Source organism: Anguilla rostrata, chromosome 7 (assembly GCF_018555375.3).
Source record: "Anguilla rostrata isolate EN2019 chromosome 7, ASM1855537v3, whole genome shotgun sequence".
Classification (NCBI taxonomy): Eukaryota; Metazoa; Chordata; class Actinopteri; order Anguilliformes; family Anguillidae; genus Anguilla; species Anguilla rostrata.
Window position 1 is genome coordinate 52,437,056 of NC_057939.1, and position 25,291 is coordinate 52,462,346.

Here is a 25,291-nt window from a genome sequence, read left to right on the forward strand (position 1 = left end):
TCCATCTGCATTACCTGTGTATGCCTGTACTGTAGCTAAAGGATTTTCTGCTCTCTCTCTCTTTTTTTCTCTTGCCCAGAGAGGTTTATGTCAATACAGATATAGCATGTTGTCTTTACTTAAAACCATTTTTAAATGTTATTATTAATTATGAATGATAAATGGATTCAGCATTACACAATCCATTATTAAAGTCATTTCGAATAAAGGTGTCCTGAACCATTTCGACCTCTCGGTCCATCAAGCTGTGAATTCTGCACGTACTGCTCTGCAGGGAGGGTGGCTGTTGTAAAATTAATCCGCAGTTCATTTTTCATTCCATAAAGAGGACGAATAGATGAGGGAGGGAATATTTTATCTTTCCTGTACAAATATTCTCTTAGAACCTGTTGATAATCATTGTCACTCTTTTTTTTGAAATGGCAGAATGATACATGAGGTCCGGGGTTGTCTGGTGGATTTGTTGCATCATAGTTTTGACACTCAAGCATCAGCTGCTACTTAACGCAGAGGGATGTCTTTTGGCCTTCCGTTCTGTCGGGGATTGATGTATTGCCCTGGCTGAGATGACAGACTCTCCTCAAGCCTTTGGTAATGGTAATCTAATTCCCTCACAGATCCTTGTTTTTCAAAGTGGAGAAGGCCAAATTTCTCCCAACGTGAACATATTTGACATTTTGTCCTGTTCCAGTACGAGTCAGTTACCCTTTATTTATGCAGGGTAGGCTGACTGAGGATGCATGATGCTCTCTTACAGCAGTGCCGTCTGAATAACCCCACCCTGGGAATGAGGTGAGGCTGTTCTGTAGGTGCTCTTTTACACATAAACACGCTTGGCAGCACATTGACACACTGCACAGAGGAATCACATTAAATATTCTGTATAAAAGAGGAGAAAGTTCTCTGTTATATGAGAGTTTGGAACAACTAAAATTTCATCTATGCCACCATTAATCCATTACCTACCTTAATACCTAAGCATTCCTGTTAAGGAATATGACCATGTCTGAGTGCTCTGGGGTAATTCTGGTATGCAGTCTGCAGACGGTGAGATCGGCAGCTATGAAGACACTGGCAGTGCCTTAACAGATCCCAGGACTTGGGGCCCATCCGTGCACTAGAACAGTGCCTTAACAGGATGAGCCGCCCAGCAACCCCATCATGCTCTTTCACTTCTCTTCTGCTACCCCCTTTTGGGTGGTTTTAATTCAGGCGCAGGAACTATTTTTCACGTCCAAACACAGGCGCGTCACGTGGGTAGCAGCCTCTCCATTTCCCGTCCCGCTTGACATTGCGAGCCGTGGATTCGTTTCCACCCCCCCCCCCCTCATCTGTTCATCAGAGAGAGAGAGAGAGAAAAAAAAGCGAACATCAGGACCCATGGAAGGCAGCTCCACTGAACGTGTTTAATCAACGACAGCCATTAAAATGTAAACCCAAGTCCATATTTTACAATGGAAAGGACAGCTGGTCTCTGTCTCTCTAATCAGTATTTACAACAGGAGGGTGGAAAGGCACCAGTGGGCGCTGGGCTTTGAACACTTTCAGTGCTCATTACTCGTAATTGGACCAGTGACTTTTAGCGAGTAGAAATCAATCAATCACTTAGGCAATCAATTAATCCGCTCTTCACGGATCTCCTCGCACTGTGAGAACCCGTCTCGAAGCCTCTCAAAGTAAAAAAACGGTGGGAGGAAATGGGAGCGGAGAAAAAGAAAAAGAAAAAAAAAGCTAATGACAATGCATGAAGAAGGGTATTAATACAAATGTGTAATCTACCCCCTGGAACTCGGTGAAATTAGTTCTGACATGGTGCTAATCTAGAGCTGAAATGTGAAGTATGCTAATATTTACAATGTACTTGCTAAGATCAATGTCTCGGGCAAAGTTGCCTTGCAGTACCACAATGATTTATATTTAAATACATTTATTTATTTATTTATTTAAGTCTTCTGTAAAGCCTTCTGTAAAGCTTTTTATTCCTACTGAATTGTCTGCTTCACTGGTGTGTGTTTCTTGGCCCTGTATTTATGATAACAACTGCAATTAATATTATGAGAGACAAACAAAATGTCCCTGCACTCACAGTGGAACATGATGGATGTGTTCAATCCACCCTGCAGGGGGTGGAATCTGCTAGTGGAATTAAGTGGAATTTGACATTCGGGTATGAAAACCATGATGGCCAACTGTTTGTCTGTCCGTCCTCTGTCCGTCCGTCCGTCCGTTTGCACGCATGACTCAAGCACATGTATTTGCCCATGTGTTTACTGAGAAACTTCCAAACAAAAAAACAACAATATCTCAAGATATTTACTTCATGCATGTCGTATGAAGGATCTGCAAGCAGAACAACATTCTTGCTCTCTGGAAAAAAAAAAAACCATGAGGACATTATTTAAAAATGTGTGCCCTTCTTTTAAAGCCTGTCATTGAAACACTGTATAACATTAGACTTGAAATAGGTACACAAGTAAAATTAGGACGATAAGTCGGTTTCTCAGTAACCCCATTTAAAAATGGTGTTTCCATTTAACTGAATACCTGTCACTGCACATAGTGAGAAGAATGGTCTGGGATACCTTCAGCACTGTGTGTATTTGCCACTGCTCAATGTGCATCGTTATGCCAAACCAAAGACATCTGTTTTTAATTTGCGGGAAACGTAATTGATATGTGAAGGACACTTAAAAAACCCAATCACGTGCCTGCATTGCAGTGGCATTATCGTTGTTTGTGTGGCAGTGTGCAGAGAAGTCATGTCAAGGGTACGAATGTTCCCTCCCCCACCAGAAAAGTGCCCTTCATCCTTAATGCATCATTAAACATTGCTTTGAAATGGCTGCCGCTCTCTAATGGTCTTGATTGATACAAAGGACTCAATTTCCCAGCCTGCTAGAACCAACCAGAAAACAAAACAATCAAATCAAGCTAGTGTCTATTACCTGGAGAAACGCAAACATCAGTTGTATGTGATAAAGACAGTGCAAACCGATGGTTTGGCCTGAAATTCTTTCTGTAATTTAAACGACATCGTGTTCTTCTTAAAACATTTATGCAGAGTAAGAGTGACACGATTTTTGCTTTGTTTTGAGAATAATTTGCTGCACGCAGTGATAATATATAATTCTAGCTTCCTCAGGGTTTCTCAGCCCCATAGTCTCAGGTGCTGGTGGAATGGTACAGCGTGGGGGGCTGCTTGGTGGATCTTCCTGTATAGGAGCCACCAGGAGGACAGGGACTCATTGCGCACCAGTGACACCTGCTGGTCAGTTGGGTTCCTGCAAGTCTACCTGTAGAGCTGCATGGTAGCAGTCTGCATCGGGCTAGAATGGAGGCCCGAGCTCGATGTCTTGAAAGCTGGACCCAAATGAGCCCGGCAAGATCAAGCCAAATTTTAAGCCCGAGCCCAACAGGAGCCTGATCGCTGAACCGGCTCTGCAATCAACGCCACACATCCATCCATTATCTGTACCCGCTTATCCTGAGCAGGGTCACGGGGGGTTCTGGAGCCTATCCCAGAATGCATTGGGCGAGAGGCAGGAATACACCCTGGACAGGCCGCCACACCATTCACTCACACACTCATGGGCAGTTTAGAGTCTCCAGTTAGCCTAACCTGCATGTCTTTGAACTGTGGGAGGAAACTGGAGTATCCAGAGAGAAAACCCAAGTGGACACAGGGAGAACATGCAAACTGCACACAGAAAGGCCCTAAGCCGAGATTCAAACCCATGACCTTCTTGCTGTGAGTCAGTGACAGTGCTACCCACTGCAAATACGGTGCCGCCCAAAATGTCAGACAGCACACTAGAAATAATGCAGTGTTTCCCACAGGCAAGCGGCGAGTGAAGGTGCATGCGACTGTGGAACTGTTGAAGTGTAGCAACACTTCCGCCAGCTGTTAACGACAATTGACAACAATGGCACCAGACAAATGTTCGAGTTTCTGCAGTGTACTGTAAATCGCAACCAGAAAGTTAAAGGAGCCAACTGTAGCCATGTGAACTTGATTTTCCTTCTGTTAAATCTCCTGTTAAGTTTGTCGCTTGCACCAACGCAAAAAAAAACACAGCATCACAGAGGCCACGTTATCTTTCTTTCAGTATATTTCAGAGAGAGAGAAGGGGAGAAAACACACGTGTGTGTGTGTGTGTGTGTGTGTGTGTGTGTGTTTGCATGGCTTTTTTTTTTTTTCAAGAAAGGTGAATTATAGCAGGACAGTTGACAAACACTTTTTGAAAATGTGCTCTTACTGTGCCATATTATTGGTTCCCTTGCTTCTCAGGCACGGTTGTATTTAGTGCTTGAGCATGTTATATTTTTGATGGACATGATTGACTGAACTCTTTTGCCCAACTGTTCTTAATACAAAGCCAGGTCAATACCAGATGAAATATGATCGTTCTCATGACTGACTTTTATGAGAAGAACGGTAAGCATTAAGTCAGGTTGTGATGCTGAAAGGTTATTGTTTTATTGATCATGTTTTAGATGTAAAAAGTTTCCCGTGAAATTGCACCATCACCAGATTTTCAAAACAGTATTACTTATATTTATCATTGTTTGACATATGGATCACATTGCTGACAGTAAAAAAAAATGTTCAGATGTAGCAGAATTTCCACCTCATTTGTGATGGGCAGTCTTTATCATGAAGGCTTTTGGAATCCGGTCATACAAGGATGATGTGATTCAAATACTGCGTCTCTAAATGCTTACTATTGAAGCAATGTCAAACCTGCATGGTCAGTTGTCATTCTGGGTGACATTTTGAATGATTTTTATCCCCAAGCACAAATTGATAACAGTATAGCTATACCTTCTTTTCTATTTGCTTTTCTGTTGTGCAGGAAAAAAAAAAAAACTTTTGAAATGTTCCCTTGAAATGACTAATGAGTTGTATTTTTTAACAGTACATCTATTGCACACAGTTAATTAGACCCAAGTCGCAAAATGGAAAATATTACAAAATAACAACGGCTTATTTGTGATTTTAGGGCTGGTGAAAGCAGACTTGCAGTCAACACATGGTTGTTGCCAAAACCCAAGAATGATTCTTGGCTTGGCTGAGGGGTGCAATAAATCATCTGTAAGAAAAAGGTCTGCAGGGTTATAGCTAAAAAGTACTGGACAAAATTTCATTTCACTCTAAACGGTCTTGCAGGTCCGTATCAAATCACAAATATAACCGATCCTGCGGAAAAGAAAAAAAAAATCCATTAGGTTGTTCAGGCGAGATGTGACATCTCTGCTTATTGTTTTTGTTCTGGTCTAATTCATAGAGGTGACATTTATAATTCCCAGAGCCTAAATTGCCCATCATATTGTGTTGTGTGCATACATTCCCCCGCCAGCATAACCTTGACTTTTGCAATCGATGGGACAGCCGGCCGGCCAGGCAGCCAATCAGAAGCCTGTAATAGGAAGATGTCAGAAAAAAAAACAAACGGATGGAAAGCAAAAGTTTTACGAAACTCCAAAAAAAAAAAAAAAGCAATAATAACAGAGATCCTGTAGCCACAGAAATGGACATTTATCATAATACTTTTCATGTTCAATTAGTAGAACCAAAAAAAAGAGGTGGAGGGTGGCACAGGGGTACAGTGGGTAGCACAGCAAGAAGGTCCTGGGTTTGAATCCGGCCTGTGTGGAGTTTGCATGTTCTCCCCGTGTTCACGTGGGTTTCCTCTGGGTACCTCAGCCTCCCCTCACTGTCCAAAGACATGCAGGTAGGCCAATTTAAGACTCTAAATTGCCCATAGGTATGAATGTGTGTGTGAATGGTGTGTGTGCCCTGCGATGGATTGGCGGCCTGTCCAGGGCGTATTTCTGCCTTCTTACGCAATGTATGCTGGGATAGGGTCCAGCACCCCCCATGTCCCTGTCCAGGATAAGCGAGTATAGATAATGGATGGATGGAAAAAAAGGCTAAATTCTGAGGTAACTATACCTTGTAGTGTGCCATAGTAAAGACTAATAAAATATCTCGAAAGTAATACATTAAAACACTAATCCTAGTCAGCGGTTGTCAGTGTATCACATTATTTGAATCATACAAATAAGGATTTATTAGACTCACCTTCCAATTCAAATCAAATGGCATTAGAGGATTAATTAGAAGCTGATGCCTCAGAACGTTTCTCATTGCTGTTCTAAAACTGATTTGAATATTTAAACCCAGAAAAAATACTTTGTGCTAGTAAAAAAAATCAAGAAAACTATGGTAAGGAAAAGAAAATCATTATCAAATATAATCCTGAAAAAAAAGGAAATTATGCTTATTTTTATTTTTAAAAATTTTCCTTTGTCCCTGGACAGTGAACATCCAATTTCTGTAAGTCAACATCAGATCATTATCTAAGGCGAGCAAACAAACTAACATACTAGACCAACTGCTAACAGAAGATAACACACGGCTGGACAGGAGACGATTTGCAAAGCTGTACTGAGCTCAGACATTGACATTGTCTCCTCTTATCTAGGGACAGAAGCCTTTTATGCTACCAGGAGTCCGTGCCACCTGGACAGGGCTAGCTCAGAGCTAAAGGGGATTCATCCTGGCTCAGAGGGTGGTTTTGCAGCTAAGACCAATTGCAAACATGAATTGTGTGATCTGTTTGAACAGCATCAAATTACATTAGGAAAAGAAAAAAAAAAACATGTTCGTAGGTTCTGGTGGAATCAAATCCGCTTGCTAGTACTAGGATGGTGGCCCCAGTGACTCCAGAGGTGGAAAATCCAGGTCCTGAAGGCAGAAGTTCGCTCCAGCATTCCAATCACCTGGATTTAGCTAATTGGCATAAATCTACAGCCAGGCGGCAGAACTAATTGGTGAAATCAGCTGTCAGAATCCGCGGGTGGAAGAAGCGCACGAAGGGGTTCTCGCTTTCGGACCCCAGGACTTTCCACCTCTGTCCCTGACTGACGGATGAACGCATTACCTCGAGACTTTCACAACGATCGGAGTTCAAGGGGAACGCTTCGGCTTCAGACACTCTCGGTCTGTAAGCGTGGGCTAAGAACTGACCTCTCGAGTAGACCCTTTTGTTGTAGATGTTTGGGATGGGTAAATCGGGACCACAAAGCTGTTATGTGAGCTGAGCTAACTGCCATTGTTGTGCCACTGCACGTGAACGCTCAGGTTTGCTGTTCTGAGCCTTGTTGGGGTGCTGTCTGTTCAGGATCACTCTCATGGTTGTGCATTCCCCCTTTCTTCACATCTTTTAGACATGCTGCCATAGCATAACACATTGGGGCTTTTCCGTATCTCACTCAGGCCTCTCTATATGCAGCAGTTGGTCCTTCATCTCCTCTCTGTTCTCTTCCTGGGGGCCTCCACCCCCAACCTGAGTTTGCAGACTGCCCCACCCTCGTATCTCTGTAGGACTGCCTCTGACTGTAACCTGCCCCCATCCTGTTGTATCATTTACTCTGTGAGATCCCTCATTATATTTCTGTTACCATTCATTCCATCTTAACTATCACACCAGGCCAGCCAGCGGAAGATGGGGTCCCCCTCTATAGCCAGGTTTCTCCTGAGATTTCTTCCCATTGGGGAGTTTTTTTTTCTTCTTACCACCGTTTGAGTGTTTTTTTTTTTCTTTCTTCCCAACTGAGTCTCCCACTCAGTCGCTTGCTTTTTGAGGGTTCAGGCCTGGCTTTTTTCCCCTCAATGTTCGTTGTACTTTCCACTGTAAAGCATCTTCATGGCAGTATCTTACCTTTTTTTTCTCCTTTCTTTGAAAAGAACGAAAAAATGCGATAAGAATAAATAAATCAGGCAGCTAACACTGACGTCTGCACGGTCGCCGTGTGTGTAAATGTCAGAGGCGGCGAAGGGAGGAAACCATACTTCCACTCGTAGTCTGAGATTGCTGAGCAATTCTCCCAGCTTCCCTGTGCGCTGGGGCTCCTCCCACACAGCTCCTTTTGCCACACTGTGGGAGTTGTTGCGCTGTATTTATTTATTTGTTAAAATGACAAGGCGAAGAAAGATCTCTCTCCGGAGGTTCTGGGGAACCTCTGTTGCTGCTGCACCAGGTGAAGTATAGTAATGGAATCCTGTCTTATAAGAGTAGTGGTTCTCAAATTCTGTCCAGGGGGACCCCCTGTGTGAGCTGGTTTTCATTCCGACCGCAGTTGCAGTCCTGGAGTTTTAACAAGCTGTTAATTTTTTTTCCTAGTTATGCTTTTCGTGCCTTGAGGGATTATTTACTACATTATGTAAACAGCTATGCAAAAAAACTATGCATGAAGGGTAAATGTCCTGTATTCACGTAGTGCTTATTGTGCCATATTGCAAATGATTCACAAAAAAAATCACCATGGGGGTCTCACAGTTGATGACTTTCCCCACTAGCAGTTTCAAAGAACATGCTTTTCCTTCATATGCTGGTGGGCTGCAATGCCAGTCCACAGTGAACAGGGCTCTGCTCAGTCGATTATGATCTATGCAGCTGTGGTATTCAGATTGCGATAAAGGCGTCTGCATTTTAATTTGTCTTTTTGCAGCACGCTCAGACGCCCTTTATTTCCACCATTAACAAAGAACGAACAACAGCAAAACAAATGATATTCATTATCAATTTTTCTTAGCATTTTAAATTCACCTTTCTAAAGTATTTAATAGTGCGAAAACATGTTTGATTAAATGGAGATTGTGGTTTATCAGATTGCCCAATGCACACACGTTATACGTGAGATGTAAATCTAAACAGAAATGCAAATTATGCAGTTATAGTAACTGGTGTGATTATGATCGTGACTTTCCCATCCAGATGTCACACACTGGCTGCATGATGACCTCAGTAAAGCACTCTTGAATCCTACGCAGCGCTGTCCAGCATTATAAAATCCCCCCATATAATATTCTACATAATGACATGTTCATTTCCACCATTTCTCTCAGTGATAGTCAATAAAACATGCATATATCTATGCTCTCTCTCTATCTCTCTCTCTCACACACACATACATGCACATAGCGTATACCCATGAGAAAACACACACTCGCACACACAGATCGACGCACGCACACACACAGAATCGAATGCACACACGTGCCAGATCTTCTCTTCCAAACAATGCATTTTATGGTAATGACAACATCACAGCATCTTTTTTCGAGTGTCTAATTAGAGATGGCCTCTCATGCTGGACTATGCTGGATCTGATCTTTCAGATGCGACTAATTATGTCCCACTCACTGTAGGCCAGGGTTTTAATCAAGCGCACGACGAGGGGGTGCGGCGAAATCTGGAACAGAGGCGGAAAAACTGGCTCCGTCCAGCAATGAAACATGGCCATCTGTTGTCGCTTTCATCAAAACAACAAACATGGACGAGCGCCGCCTTTGTGGTTCCCATCAAAGCCGCGGCGGCAGTGGGCGAGGCAAGGGTGAGGTGGTGCGATTAACCCTTTGCAGGGGTGTCCGAAACTAGTGACTGCCCCCCCCCCCCCCCCCGCGCAGGAAGGCGCTAGGCTGCAAACCCGCTGGCCCGAGCGACCGGTACCCCGCGCAGCAAGGCTCAGTTTACGCCAGGGAGTGCCGTTAGCATGCAGCTAGCTGCTGCTAGTCAGCTGCTGAGTCTTCTGCTGGGTTTCCCATCTGCCCACTGAGCCACACTGGTGTCATTCGACAGAGGACCGCAGCGCACCCGTGTCATTGGACAGAGGACCACAGCGCTCCCGTGTCATTGGACAGAGAACCACAGCGCACCCATGTCATTGGACAGAGGACCACAGCGCACCCGTGTCATTGGACAGAGGACCGCAGTGCACCCGTGTCAGCTGACTTTCGCCCCGGCTGGAACGAGGTGTGAATTAAAAACCGGAGCGCAGAGCTGCGTGAAACGTGTCACAACACAACACGTCACTGTCGAGTAGCACAGAGAGAGCTGAAACAGGAACGGCTCAGCAGAACAACGATGGATTGGATTGGATTGGTGGAAATATGAAACCATAAAAATGAATTGCCCACAGACTGCAGCATTCCGTTATTTAAAAAAAAGGAAATATTGTATATAAACTGGTCATTCTTTAAAAAAAATTAAAAAAAAAAACCTCCAGAATTCCTGTTACTGTGCACAGTTGAATGCTGCGGCGTTTAGATCCTGGTGCAGTCGTTTCACAGCAAAGCCCCTCCCAAGCCCGCGCTCGCTAAAGGAATCGTTACGCTTTCATTTCCCTCCGAGGCACGGCTGATCACACGGCAGTTTGCTGCCGCCGCCACCGCCGCCGCCGTGTGTGTACGACGGGCGCTTTGCAGCTACCGGCGCGGAAATGTGAAAATTATGCCGCGTGAAAAAGCTCATCCCTCTGATGCGATCTGCGCGTCGGCAGACGGGAGAAGACGGCGCCTGCTTCACAGATTCGAAAAGAAAAAAAAGAGCTGTTTTCTTTAGCGGTTGCTGAGCAGGATCCGGCGCACCTCGCTCTCTGTTCTCTGTTCTCAGTCTGTCACCGAGGCTGACCCCTGACCCCTGACCCCTGACATCTCACTGCTCATTATCTCCGTTCTTCAGCTCATTAACATCTCCCGGCTGTACATGTGCAGAACGCAGTGCTACATGAATGATACGCTTTGTCCTGTTGTTGGTTGCACTGCTGGATCTCTGTAATGATAGTACTTACACTATATGACCTAAAGCATCTGGACGCCCCTTGGTCTGGGGCTGAGCCCTGCAACAATGCTTCAACATCTAGTATAAAGCCTTCCCAGAACAGTGGGTTTTGTTATAGCAGCAAAGGGTGGACCAACTCCTTATTAATGCTCATGATTACATATGAGATGTTTTATTTCAGGTGTACACATACTTTTGGCCATGTAGTGTAGTGTATCTCTGGAAGTGTGGTTCAGGGCTTTAAGTACTACAGTGTTTTCAAAAACAATTAAATTAAATTTTAAAAAAAAACGACTGTGGCCCCAGGTAGCCCTGGCCATCCACAATGGGAAATGTATTTTACAGTACCTGAGCGTAAAGACATTTCAAAATAAAAGATGGAACACTTAATGGAGCGCTCCACTCAATACCGAGCCAATTTTAATTAGGCCGACCTCGAAGGCTTCAGTAGCCAGGAATGATGCGTCACGTCACGCCAGCTGTCCAGAACAGGAGCCGAAAAACACAATAATGTTTCCCGAAATCCGATGTTCGGCACGGTAATTCGTGGATTCGGGGCGTGCCGCGATCGATCGACTGTATGACGGGGCGCCGCATAATTACTGTACAGTATTGGACACTAATAACTGGTTGGATCCTTTTGATTTTCCTCACGTCTGCTGCTTTTACATTGTCAACCAGAGAGTCTGGAGCCTCTGGATATTAGAAGTTTATCCCATGTTTTGCTGATGTATAAATTATCTTATTACGAATACATTACTCATGTATCTGTGGTACTTACCAAATTTCATGCCTAATTAATGTATTTGTACATCAATGATTCTTGTTAACAACTGCGTTCGTTAATGCCAATTCATGTGACCTTATTGTGAAGTGTTACCCATATATCTTTGTGCAGCCAATGTTGCTTACAATTTTCTGTGTGACTTCTTGTTCTTTAGAGCTAAATGTGTACATCACCCAAAATATTTTGTTAATACTTACCATATACTCTTATTAAATGTCTCCATCTACTGCACTAATAAGCTTCCCATTACTGCCAAATTTATACTATTGTATAATAATAGTGATGCACTGAGCCAATTAAATACTTATTTATCCTTTCATATCTTTGTTTACATTCTTTTTTTTTTCGTGTGCTACTCTGACAGGGATCTACAAATCAATAGAGTCCGAAGTAAACATGTAAAACCAGCTTTCATATCAGAACAAGTCCTGTGGAGAAAAAAAGAATAAAAAAACGATTCATCTTCCCAGGCTCAGCCTTTGGATGTCATCATTAATAGAGGTTTTTTTTTTTCTTCTCTTAGTGTGTAGAGTGAGTGTTCACAGAGCACGGGATCGCATATTTCATTTGAAGTGTAGCTGTCGGAGATAGTATGATCTAACTGTGCTGGTGAAAAGAGTGACCTGTGGAGGCGTCTGGGTTTTTGAGGCGATGGGGGGGTGGGTTTGGGGGTTAGGAGGTTAGGGTGAAGACCGTATCACACAGCACTCAGCAGAGATGTGGGCACCACCAGTCTGTGTGTAGAATCTTCTTCTAATCTCAGAAAACCCTGACAAAGTTACTGGCAGCTCCTGCAGAGGGGCCCGTTGGCTGTTGGATTGAGTCCTCCTCAGCGTGTGCTCTATCTTGTTTATCTTAGCTCTGGAGTGAGAGGAGCAGAAGCTCACGAGGCTTTGCTTTGCTTTGCTTTCCACAGCCTCCTTGGCTCAGAATGCTGATTGGACCTCGGGATTCCGGAGGAGAGAGTGTCTGCGTGCCTATTGGTGGAGGACGGTGTGTTGGCCGGACCAAGCGAGGAGCCACATTTGGAGTTTGCTAAGGACACCAAGGTTACTGACTCAGGTACCATGTCATGCCTCTTAACTGCTGAGAGTCAGATCCTTGTTTTTAAGGTTTTTCCGAGACAAACATATCATTCTTAGCTTTGCTGTCACAGGGAAGTAGGACACTAGGTGATGGTGTGCAATTAAATATGAGGCAGTATGGGTCTGGTAGCATGCTCTGGAATCACAACTGAGCCACGAGATGTAATCAGTTGTGAATGCAGCACACATGGACACAGGATGTTTTATAACTTGGACATTAGAGATGGATAAAAATCATTTTATTGTTCTGTGCGTATGAAAGAAATATGAATGACATATTAAGTAAATTTGAGATTTACATGTCTTGAGAGAGAAATTGCCCAACTTCCACAAAATTAGACTGTTATATTTCATATTTCACATAAGTTGTTTGAGGAGAATGTTAAGTTTTAACAGCACTGAACACTAGAGAATGTGATTAGTAAAACATTATGAAAATTGAGTCAGAGTTTGTTAATATGCGGCTCCATTAAAACTGAAACACTCAATAAAACTGGTGAGCTGCATATTAAATAACAGTCTATTTATAATTGTACATATTTTTTTTTATCTCCATGCATTATACAGCACAAAATTAATTTGTACTAAATGTACATTTTATTCTTTACAAAGGTCTCTGTTCACCGACTGCACTGCAAAGGAATGATTAAAATTACAATCACTTGTGACTGCATGTAATTAAAAAGAGGCTGGCTCTATTAATTTTATTTGCTTTACTATGTCCATGACTGAGCTTAATATGGACTCTTGGTGCTAGTTTCTCAGACATGGATCAAGCCTAGTCCCTGACTAAAACATTTTTTCAGCAGAGATATTAATTGAATTTTTCTTTTAGTCTAGGACTAGGCTTAGTCCGGGAAACCGGCCCTTACGGTATGTGAAAGTTCAGCTGATGCCAGAAGCTGATTAGACCAGCAGGCAAAGTAACTGATTAACATTCAAATTTCAATATGCAGAGAGAAAAGCAAATTCATCAAGCCAACTAAATCTGTTCACATTTAAGAGGTATCTAAATCTCGGTTTCTTCCGGACGCCAAACTGTTAGAGGAATATCCCGAGTCATGTTATATCAGGGTACACAATAGAGGGAAGTTCTGCTGGAGGAAAATGTTCATTCACAGTCTGAGGAACGGGGACAGCGGCTGCAAATCGCAGGTGCGAGCGAGAACGCTGAACGCTGAACCGGCGGTTTTCAGTTTTCTTTTAAATAAAGTCTTTTTTAAAAAAATTTTCCTTCTCTGCCTCAGTCCGAGCTCCCCCAAAAAACTGTTAATTGAAAGACTGTCGTATTACTGCAACACTCCCCCCTCCCTCCCCAACCCCACTTTGGAGAGAGCGAGAGAAAGAGCTGTTTCTTTCTCGCCCGTGCGTCCCACCGAACCTGCGCCGGGCACAGCTGGCAAAGGTAGATTCCGCCCGTCCAATTAACCAGAGGGGCGACTGCAGAGGTGTGGAATACCCTACAGGACGCAAACGTCCCTGCCAGAGGATGATATGGCCCGTGCTTGTTCTCGTGGGGCTTCCACAAGGGCTACATTGTCTTGATGTGCACCAGAGGGCACATCGCTGAAATATGAACAGGGTTTTTTTTTTTTTGTCAATGCGTTGAAGTGATTCATTTTCCTGTTCCCATCAGAGCTGTTTGGTCCACCCTGATCTCCACAGTTGGGAATTATCGATGCGTAATTAAGATTGCTCTCCAAAGGCTTCCGCTTCCTCCTTTTTGTGAGTCATTCTCAAAGAAATATGGAAGCAAATGGATATTTATATATGAAGTGAACCAACAGTAAATGCATACTTACGTACGAGGTGAAACAACAATAAGCAATCAATGCATATTTATGTATGAGGTGAAGCAACAATAAGCCAGGTGAAAATGAGATCTTATCATGATCTCACCATGTTGAGAAAACTGTACATTGGCACACCACATGATTGAAGACACTTGCACTTGCCAAGAATGCATGCGCATTGTCTGTTTACGGTTTGGATGTTATTCAGCATTTCAGCAGACGTATTTACAATGCTTTGCCATGATGTGAAAATTGCAATACATTTTCCCACAAGAAGAATGTATAAAACAGCCATAAGAATATCTTGTGATTTTCTGGTTGCATCTCGTTATCATTACTGTGCCATGCTAGGAAAGAGATTTATATTCTTATTTTGTCCAAAACATTTTTGGGCGTCGTTTGTCTTGTTATTAAAGTCCTGCCAGTGATTGACAAAAGACTAAATCCTCATTAGGTCCACTTATATAGGGCAATGTGACATCATAGCCAGGCACAAACAGCACAGCGTAGCTCCGTAATTACTTTCTTGGACAGGAATGTAATTTAGTGTTAAATATGTTTTTGCAAATTACCGATACCTGTTCTTCTACATCAGATGGCAGCATAGCAATGATACTGACCATATTCATTTGAGGCACTGCCTAACATTAACTACCGAAAGCCATTTCTAATTGGTGGACTGTAACACTGAAAACGGCAATGATCGACTCTGTGGGTTCCGGGCTTCTCATATACCACATGACTAGGGCGTCACAAAAGATTTCATTGCTCTTCTTATGCTCAATTTCAAGTCACAGGCAGAAACTTGTACATTAAGATCTGCATGAAATGAATCTCTCATTTGCTTGCATTCTTAGTATAGATAATGCCTTTGCTCTTTGATGTTAAGTGCTGAAGCTATTCGATTCGATTCAGTCCTGAAAATGCACGATGCAATGACAACGATTATCTAGCATGATCTCCAGCTGCCGTCATTTGATGGAACCCTGCATCTCTGTGCAGTACTGGCATGTGACAATGTGATTTATGTGCCTGCTGAGCTCATCGTGGCAGAACATGCACAGTGGTGTTTACACCTCTTATTATTCATTATTAACCATGGTTGAATGAAATGACACGTGCAATCTTCATTCAAATAAAGACAAGCATGTTAAAATCAATTTTACTATCTGATATGACTTGGTAGACCTCTAATGTTGTTTGCAGTGAAATTTCAGCACATATTTACCTTGTATAGATTAAACATTAATCAGTACAATGTATAATCAGTGTAATACGCATGCAAGTGTCCACACATTCAATGACATTTTGTGCTGGAGCAACTGAATGCGACACCAAAGTCAATCTAATATCATGCCTGTTCCATGCCATGCAAAATCATGTGCAATGCAGTGGGTACTAGTGTGTGCTAAGGTCTTACCATGTGGGTACTAGTGTGTGCTAAGGTTTTACCATGTGGGCACTAGTGTGTGCTAAGGTCTTACCGTGTGGGTACTAGTGTGTGCTAAGGTCTTGCCGTGTGGGTACTAGTGTGTGCTAAGGTCTTACCGTGTGGGTACTAGTGTGTGCTAAGGTCTTACCGTGTGGGTACTAGTGTGTGCTAAGGTCTTACCATGTGGGTACTAGTGTGTGCTAAGGTCTTACCGTGTGGGTACTAGTGTGTGCTAAGGTCTTACCATGTGGGTACTAGTGTGTGCTAAGGTCTTACCGTGTGGGTACTAGTGTGTGCTAAGGTCTTACCATGTGGGTACTAGTGTGTGCTAAGGTTTTACCATGTGGGCACTAGTGTGTGCTAAGGTCTTACCGTGTGGGTACTAGTGTGTGCTAAGGTCTTACCGTGTGGGTACTAGTGTGTGCTAAGGTTTTACCATGTGGGCACTAGTGTGTGCTAAGGTCTTACCGTGTGGGTACTAGTGTGTGCTAAGGTCTTGCCGTGTGGGTACTAGTGTGTGCTAAGGTCTTACCGTGTGGGTACTAGTGTGTGCTAAGGTCTTACCGTGTGGGTACTAGTGTGTGCTAAGGTCTTACCATGTGGGTACTAGTGTGTGCTAAGGTCTTACCGTGTGGGTACTAGTGTGTGCTAAGGTCTTACCATGTGGGTACTAGTGTGTGCTAAGGTCTTACCATGTGGGTACTAGTGTGTGCTAAGGTCTTACCATGTGGGTACTAGTGTGTGCTAAGGTCTTACCGTGTGGGTACTAGTGTGTGCTAAGGTCTTACCGTGTGGGTACTAGTGTGTGCTAAGGTCTTACCATGTGGGTACTAGTGTGTGCTAAGGTCTTACCATGTGGGTACTAGTGTGTGCTAAGGTCTTACTATGTGGGTGCTAGGGTGTGCTAGAGTCCTACAATGTGGGTGCTAGAGTCTGCTAGGGTCTCAGCATCTGGGAACTCAGGTTTGCTAAGGTGTGCTAGGGTCTTATTATATGTGTGCTTGATGCATAATTTTCTATCAGGTTTCTGTTTACTGGTTATGGCACTTTTCGATGATTTATTAGTGTATATTGAAATCCCTTTGTGCTGTGCCTTCAAATAAAGAAAACATATGATTCCACTAGAAATATGATGAAGGTATAATATCAAATGGTTGCATGCAGCATTTCCCATACAAATAAATTGCCAGGTTTGACAGAATAAATGGTCTGTTTTGTATCCGTTATGGTTATTCATGGCATTAATGTTTTGGAAGATATTTGATGCCACAGGAATATGAAAAAAAGAACTAGGATAAAATGCTTTTTGATGTGACAGAAATATGAAACATATTGCTTTGTACTTACACTCTCTTCACAAGATTTCATTCCACTGTTAACATTTCCACATTTTTAGAATGTGTAATAAGTTACATGATGTAAAATCAATCACCTCTGAATAGGTGTTGTAATTCCAATTCACTAAAATGGCTCCCACATCAAGCAAAGTGATGGAATCTTGGCCTCCTGGCTACTGTATATTATTCAGGAATCGGATAAAAGCTTTGAACATCCATGAAGACAGATGAAAAATGGAATAGCTTGCTTATTCAGCCATAGAAATACACAAATTACCATCCTGGTCGGTTCACACAGACACACTCAGCGATAATAATGGAGTTTGAGCTTAAATGAAACAGGATGTGCATCAAGAGCACGGAGTATTTTAAAGGGATCTAACAAGAACTTGAGTCACCTAGCCACTTTTTATCTCAGCTATCCAAGTTATCAAAATGTGCATGACATCCAGGGTTTGTCTGAAATTATGCCATCAGATCAGATAAATACTGCTTTTCAGTAAGCAATCTCAACATTTCAGATATTTCTCGCTGTTGGAGGTGCTTGTCTTCTGCGGTCATGTGTGTCTAAACAGACACTATAAAAAAAATAATTGTCAGACTTGGACATGTGCATTTGTTAAACCTCTGTTTTGAAAATGGAACAAGTAGGAAGCCTGGCAATTGTTTTGTTAATGGCATTGTTCTTCTAGTCCTTAACAAGACATTCATTTGACAACCAGTCAATTCTTTAGCAGCCAAGAGCGACATAAATGCACAACATTGCTACAGGCAGGTGTGTACATAAAGGCGTAAAGCCATTAAATATACGCTTAGAACACAGGAAAGACGCAACAATAAAACATTACCACATATAAGAAAAGAAATTCTATTGAAAGTTATACTGCTTTGTTGTTGCCATTGCTACAGTAAGTTCCATAAATTGCAGTAGCAGCAGTATTTTCCTGGAGTTCTATTGAATAATCTTGCAACAAGAAGTAATAATTTCTGATTTTAATCAGAGAATGAGTCAAAGGGGAAAATCAAAATAGCATATTTACTGTATCTTCCTTCTCTAATTGCCTTTAAGCAGATTACAGTTCTGGTAAATTTGTTCTGATAATTAAATTACAGTGAAAAACAACATTTTATCACTGTCCTGTGGTAGTAACTACTTTTGCTGCTGTTTCAGAGTAGACTGTTAGTTTGAAATGCTACACAGTGAAATGTCCTGTGTTACTTCAACTCTTAATCGATAACATTTGGTCCCACATTCCGGAGTGCAGTAAGTGATTTTACTCAGGTGCGTAATTCAGCAAAAGCTTATCTCTCCTTACTTATACCCAGCTGTAATCTAAAAATCAGTGTGGTAAAAAAAAAGAAGAAAAAAGTTTTTTTTTTTTTTTTTTTTTTTTTTTACACCGCCCATCTCCAGTGGAAACACATCACAAAAGTTTTTCAAGTATTTCACCTAACAGAGTGCATGCAAGGCCACACTTCCTCAAAGATTAACTTGTGTAGCACATTAAATTAATTCCTGTAATACACCAGGTGTTTAATTATAATAAGTAATCTTTTTTAGACTTTGTTTCTTTGCCTAATGTATGTACACAGGGCAATAAATACAGTTGATTCCAAAAGAAAACGGAACAAAACTTTGCTTTCAATTTGGCTGATTCCCACAAGATATTGGATAATGCTTCCAATGAAATAACAGCTTCATAAGCAGAACATAGCACCTTCAAAAGTAATACAAAAAAAGTAATAATTCTTATGCCAATAACCACAAATAGTCATATGGTGTGTAATCAGCACTGGTGTAGCAAGTGACATTTCCATGACATAAACCCAAATACCTACCTGCAATTACTGATACGATAATTCACGAACGTTGTACATTGTTTATGAGAGTGCTATGTAGCGCTTATGAAGGTGTTACATAGATCCTACAAAGGACTTTTTGAGGGAAGTGTTACCAGATATTGCTATATTTTAAAATACTGAGATCAGATATGCTGATGCAGAACCATAATGCTTTACCGTTCATCTGATTTGTCCCAAAAATTAAAATCCAACATAAAAAGGACACTTGTTTTTTAGCGTGTTGAACCGTGTCGATTTTTGTTTGGCTTATTTACGTTGCGTATCTGGCAGTAATCTGCCTCTTGCTACACCGTGCTTCCTCTGCATCGCTCTTAATTCCCAACGTACCTGTCAGCCATGCGTCTCAGAGGCAGCCGTAAAGATGAGGCCGTCTCCCCAGAGAGGTGTTTATATGTTTCCAGAATAATCCGTAGGTGGGAAGTTAAATGCACGCAGGGTGTTCTCAACATCCAGCATGGTAAACAAGTTTAGTAATGAGGGAATTTATCTCAGCAACCTGAGGCACTTCTCGAAACAAATGTGTATGATTGAAGCCAGCTTTTGTTTTCACAAGTGATTTCCAATTGTGAAGAAGGAGAGAGAGGGCCTGTGGTGGAATTTAAGAAGAAAAATAACCTTTATTATTTGGGGCGTTTGGTAAATGGTTTATTTGTTTGGTTTATTTGCTTTATACCCTAATCAGAAAACACTGAAACACAGTATGCTTTAGCAATATATAACTGAAAGTCCTGGAAGGGGAGAGGTAGACAAGTTATTCTCCTATGTGGAAATTAAATCTGGTTGACAAGTGTCAAGGCTGTAAAATTCCTTTTGACGTAAGAAGTGCATGGCAATGGCCACACGTATACACAGTATTGATTTGTTCACCATCCAGAGAAAGTACTAAATAAAGTGTAAAAAGTGCTGTAATTTTTGAAAACTAAAATATATATACCCTTTAATAAAAACCAGAGAATCTGCACTTTAACCACATGTGAATTGTTTGATTACAAATACAAACTGTGGAGTACAGAACCAAATCCACCCTTGCTGAGTTTATATGAGCCCATTTTATTATGAGTAATATTCCTGCTTTAAAATGCTCAAGTCTGATTGGATACTTCAGCCCTCTCATCCCTGGCTCAAAGTTTGTTTGGTTTTGTGCATTCTGAGGAAAGCGAGCAAAATATCTAACACATTTTAATTATATATTTATCTGTCTGATATACTTATAAAGAAGTCCTAACATTTTTGATGTTTACAGTTGTCTGCTCCATCTCATTACACTACAGGGCAGTGAAAGGGAAGTGGCTTCTTGACCTTTAACCCCAAGCATGGGACTGAGTGCCTCTGCCATCTATATCACGATAAGCACTCTATGGTGCTTCAGTAGCATGATGCTGGGCTGAAGATATTGGTCATATGAGCTTACACAGAGCGTAATGAGACATGGAGGATGAGATGAATGAGAAATTAATCTCAGGGTATCACGGATCACAGTTTGATCATTATTATCCCCATCAAATAGCCCCACCCCCACCCATTTCCACTGTTGAAACCTCAAGAAAGGAAGGCTAATTCAAGATCAGCAATTTCCCCACAAGATATTAAATCCATTGCAAAAGTGTGCAGAAGCAAGAAAGCATGAGACAGGCTAATGTAACATGATCATGTTATAGAAAATATGTGAGACATATCTCTTGTAAAAAGATTTTTTGCAGGATTTGGCTTCTTATTTATTATGAAAACCAAATAAAATTGGAACAATTCTGCAAATGCATCAAAGTGTTTTCTGCCTTAGTTTTCATGACCGTTATCATGATGGGTGGGTCCCATACAGTTCTCAAGCAAAGTTTTCAGCTCATATCAATAAATCCAAAAGGCCAAATATGCTATGCCATGATTCCCATAATTCCATTCCAAAAATGAATTAAACATAATAATTCTTGAATTTGTTCCTGTCAATCTGGGTTTGAATCTCCATTTGAACATCATTTTGAATTACTTTTTTTTTTTTACTGCGATAGATTTATCATGGAAATGCAGAGTGAGCTTTTCAAATCTGCTAGCCTCGAGTGAGTTCCTGCCATAAATTTCTCTTGCGCACGAACTGCCAAACTAACTGCCATGGCATGACTCAGCACTGGGTAGAAATAGTGTCACTGTTTTGGACCATGGATGTTAACTAGCCAGGTACTGGGACAGAGCTCAGTCGCGTAGAGGTCTCTATTGTAAACAGACTTACGTCACATACTGCATTAAGTCACTCTTCTCAATTTCACACACAATTCCGGAATTCTCCTTCACTGCCCACCTGATGCACTTACAATTTACATTTGGCAGATGCTTTTATCCAAAGCGAAGTACAATAAGTGCATACTGACGGTCGTTGGAACAACTACAGAACACAGGTCAGATAAGGTACAGTCCTCATAAAGTATCAGTTACCCCTAGCCATCAACATCAAGTCTAGTTTACACGGTAAGCACAGGCTAAGTCAGTAAAGTTATGGAAAGTCATAAACTAGAAGCGAGGCGTGATTACCAGAGGAACGGCATCATTAAGGCACTTCCTGGTCAGGGTGTGTGGCTCGCTAAGGTCTGATCCGGCTCCGCTGATGAGCTGAATGAATGCATTGATTTACGTGGGCTCCCTGGCAGGAGGAGATACAGAGAAGGGATGCTGTGTCACATTAGTTCCCCATCGTTGTACCGCCCTGACACAAGACGTATGGGCGCGGGCTAAATTAACGTGTCTGTCGGACATTTGCAGAGACGCTGCCAAGAGATCGTCCTGCTCTTCTTTCGGGGGAAAGCGTGATTCATCATCGTTTCAAACAATCGCGGACGCGTATTAATCCGACCGCAACCCGAGGAAAATAAGCTTGTGCGTTTTACATAATGGATAAGAAGTGCCGTTATCCTGCCGGGGCAGAACACACCCAAGATGACAGATAATAGATGCAAGATGATCGACTTCTAGGCGATATGCAGAGGAATATTTTAAATCATGTTAATTATGGAGAACTTTATGTTTGTAGCCCTGTAGTTTTAAACCATAGTCCTGGTAGTAGCTATGGAAACAAGGTCAAATAGTGTCTCTCATCTAAATAATGCAGAATAATGGACTGACTGGAATATAATTAGAATGTAAAAAATGGTTATGGTTATTCATTTTGTAATTATGCCTTATGAACTATTCAAGCATGTAATTGTGTTGGCTTTTAAAATATGTCTAGTCACAGTTAAAATTCACTAAATGGCATTGAACCTACATTGCACTTTGCGATGCACTTTATGGCTAAAAATACAAAACAGAAATATGAGATTGAGACATGGCTACAATTGAATCTTTTTCTCAAACTTTCATAAAGAACAAAGAAAATATCCCATGTCCAAAGTTAGATTAATAACATTAAATTCACTGGGAATACATTGTGATAGAATTATGTTTTTTTTGGGTCAATTGCAAGGTAACAGGTTTGTATTTCAATTAATTGTGTCCATTCCATGCAGTGTGTGCAAATGCTGCTTGATGGAGTATAAACGGCTAAATATGCTTTTGTTATTTTTATTTTACAACACAGATATAGAGGTGTTCTGTTGAGATTGAAAGATCTGGTCACGGTTCATTATTAGGGAAGCTTTATCTTGGCCAAATACATGATAAAATTTGGACAGCTTCCCCAAAATTATCTGCACAATGACACTTGCAGCTTGCCAATAGCCCTTATCTTTTTTTTAAAGAGACCCTTCTGTGCATTTTGGCTCTAAGGGTGGGAGTTGGTGGGAGGTGAGGTGATGGCTGAATAGTATTTTGTATATTATGGATAAAAATAGATAAAAATAAGACAAAAATGGATGGATAAAATAAAAATTGGTGATCACAAAAACCAAACCATACTTTTTGTATCAAGGAAATACATTTTTTTTTTTTAATGGGAGATTCTGTCCAGATTGCACAATATATGCGGTGAATTTGGCTACACAGAACATAAAATTACCTCATCTATTTGCATAGATGTGTGCCTGTCTATATTCATTTTTTCCTTTGCTACACAGTCTTTGTGTACATTATTCTTTCACGACATTATCTGGAAGAGTGAAGGCAATCCCTCTGGAGTGAGTTCTAAGGATCTATTAGTTTAATGTACATTCTCTCCTTCAATTAACAGTTGGTGTCAGTTGAATTTGAATATTTTCAGCATAGTCAGGCGTGATACTGTACATGCCACATCCGTCAGCTCATGAATGCCCTTTCTCCCATATATTCTACATCAAGGGGTCCCTACCCAACCCACCGCGTCTGACTGTTGCAGCGCTTGTGTGATGACGTCATACTATGCATCCGGTACACATGAGTAGCTCTGCTGCTGTATTGCTCATGCAGATAGCTCCAAGTGGAACTCAGAACACTTACCGCACAAGGATGGCGCTATGATGGGGAGTTTGCAGAACCAGGCTGATTAATAATGAAGGCTGACTTTGCCTCCAGGTTTTTTTCTTTCCGCCGCTCAGAGTGGCTGACCGGGTGTCACTGCCACGTTTTCGCCCTGTGCAGTGCTCCTGCTGAGCCTCCCTCTGCAGTGCACAGGTGGAAAAACAACATCATCTGCAACCTGCGCACCATTTAAGATGCAACCCTGCACTGTGTGTGTGTGTTTCTGTGTGTGTGCATGCATGTGTGTGTGTGTCTGTCTGTGTGTGTGATTGTGAGAGAGAGAGAAAGCGAGAGAGAGAGACCATGTGCATACTGCCCTAATTTGAGCAAAAACAGAATAAACAGTTATTACTGTTCTTATCAAATGGCCTCAGTAAAGAGTGAGTTATTAAGCTTGCCGGAATAATTAACTTGGTGCTTTTCGAAAAGCAGCCAACATACACGTTCTGGGATTATAAGCTAAATACAAGGCACTTTTCAATTCCCCCCACAGGTTCCATGTTTCCATTGCTACTGTAAGCCCAGAAATGACAGAGCCCTACAGACATCTTCTGATACAGTCAGAGGAGAGGAAGGAGCTGCAGATTGGGGATGGGAATAGGGACTCGTGGTAATAATTAAAGTTTCGTCTCGAGCCTTTTCCTCCCTGCTCATTTTAGAGAGCTTTGTGAGAGTACATCGTGAGCAGGAAGCGCCAGTACATTTCACACTCGCTGCTAGCCGATGCAGGGTAGCAGGCAGCACATAAGCGCTTGTGGTGCCCCCACAATTTCATTTTAAAAACATGGAAGTTATAAAAAACGGTTGCAGAAGATGTTTTTTTTTTTTCTTTTTTCTTCTTCTGTTATTGTTTCAACAATGATACTGCATCACCCGGTATAGCTCGAAGGTGCAGGCGCTTTGAACAGCGAGGAAGAAACAGAAAGGAAGAAAGAAAGTCCACTCTTACACTGAAGATCATTTTTCAGAAAACAAAAAACATGCCGATGAAAGGAATAGATGAAATCATTTTTTAAATCAGTGTGTACTCCAGCCTACCTCTCTGTCCAATCTTTTTCTTCACACTGCAGTACATGAGCCCATTGAAAAGCACATCGACAGAGCTGGGCACAGGACTGCCTTTTCATCCCATTTAAACACTGTTTTTGTGAGCAAGTAAATAAAGAATGGAAAGAAAGAACAATTTCACTATTTGTCTATAAAAACTAATAATGAGGACTTAGCCAGCTGCCTAAATGAAATGTTAGCATTTTTTTTGTGCTTGTTTACATCAGAAATATTGAAATTTATGCTATTGAAATTCCTTAGAAATCGTGTATCAGATTAATACATTAAAACGATTCATATGAAAAAAAAAAAAAAATATATATATATATATATTACAAGAGGAGAGGTTTGGAGACCAACCTGTGCAGCAGATGTATTGCTCTTTAAAGACTCCCCGCAGTTAAATTGTTGGGTTGGTTACATTAAGGCAATTACAGAATTTCACTCAAGTAATAACAATGAGACAACCGCAAGGGTCAGTGTGTGACGGACAGGCGCTCTTATTCGACTCCAACGGACCACTTAAATAAATAAAGCCTTCCAGATTGAACAATGGTGTGGCTATAAAGAGCCCAGGGGGAAAAAGCATCACTCACCCCAAAGGGCCAGACGCTCTGAAGTAGATATAGTCCTTGTACTGTGGCTTTGTCACAGTGGGAGTTGAAGTGAGAAAGTCAAAATACACTTTTAGCTTTCATGTTAGCTGTGAGAATAGTACGTGGAAAAGCTGTTTCGTACGACATTTGAATTCACTGAAATTTAACATTTTAATCTGGGGAAAAAGAAAAAAATCACCAAATTACCCGTGTACGCGATGCACGTGTAGTGGTAGCAGTTTGGGTGAGTGTACATTTGAAAGATTACCAGGATGAGATGAAGTGGGTGAGCGCAGCGTCTGGTTGA

The 25,291-nt window shown here is 41.7% G+C and overlaps 1 long non-coding RNA gene across 1 annotated transcript; it reads left to right on the forward strand.

Moving 5' to 3' along the window:
* The first annotated feature begins 432 nt into the window (after nucleotides 1-432).
* Nucleotides 433-1,351, forward strand: LOC135258629 (uncharacterized). Its single transcript, XR_010331049.1, has 3 exons — nucleotides 433-591; nucleotides 721-792; nucleotides 1,038-1,351. It is a non-coding gene; the product is annotated as an uncharacterized LOC135258629 (long non-coding RNA).
* Nucleotides 1,352-25,291: the final 23,940 nt, after the last annotated feature.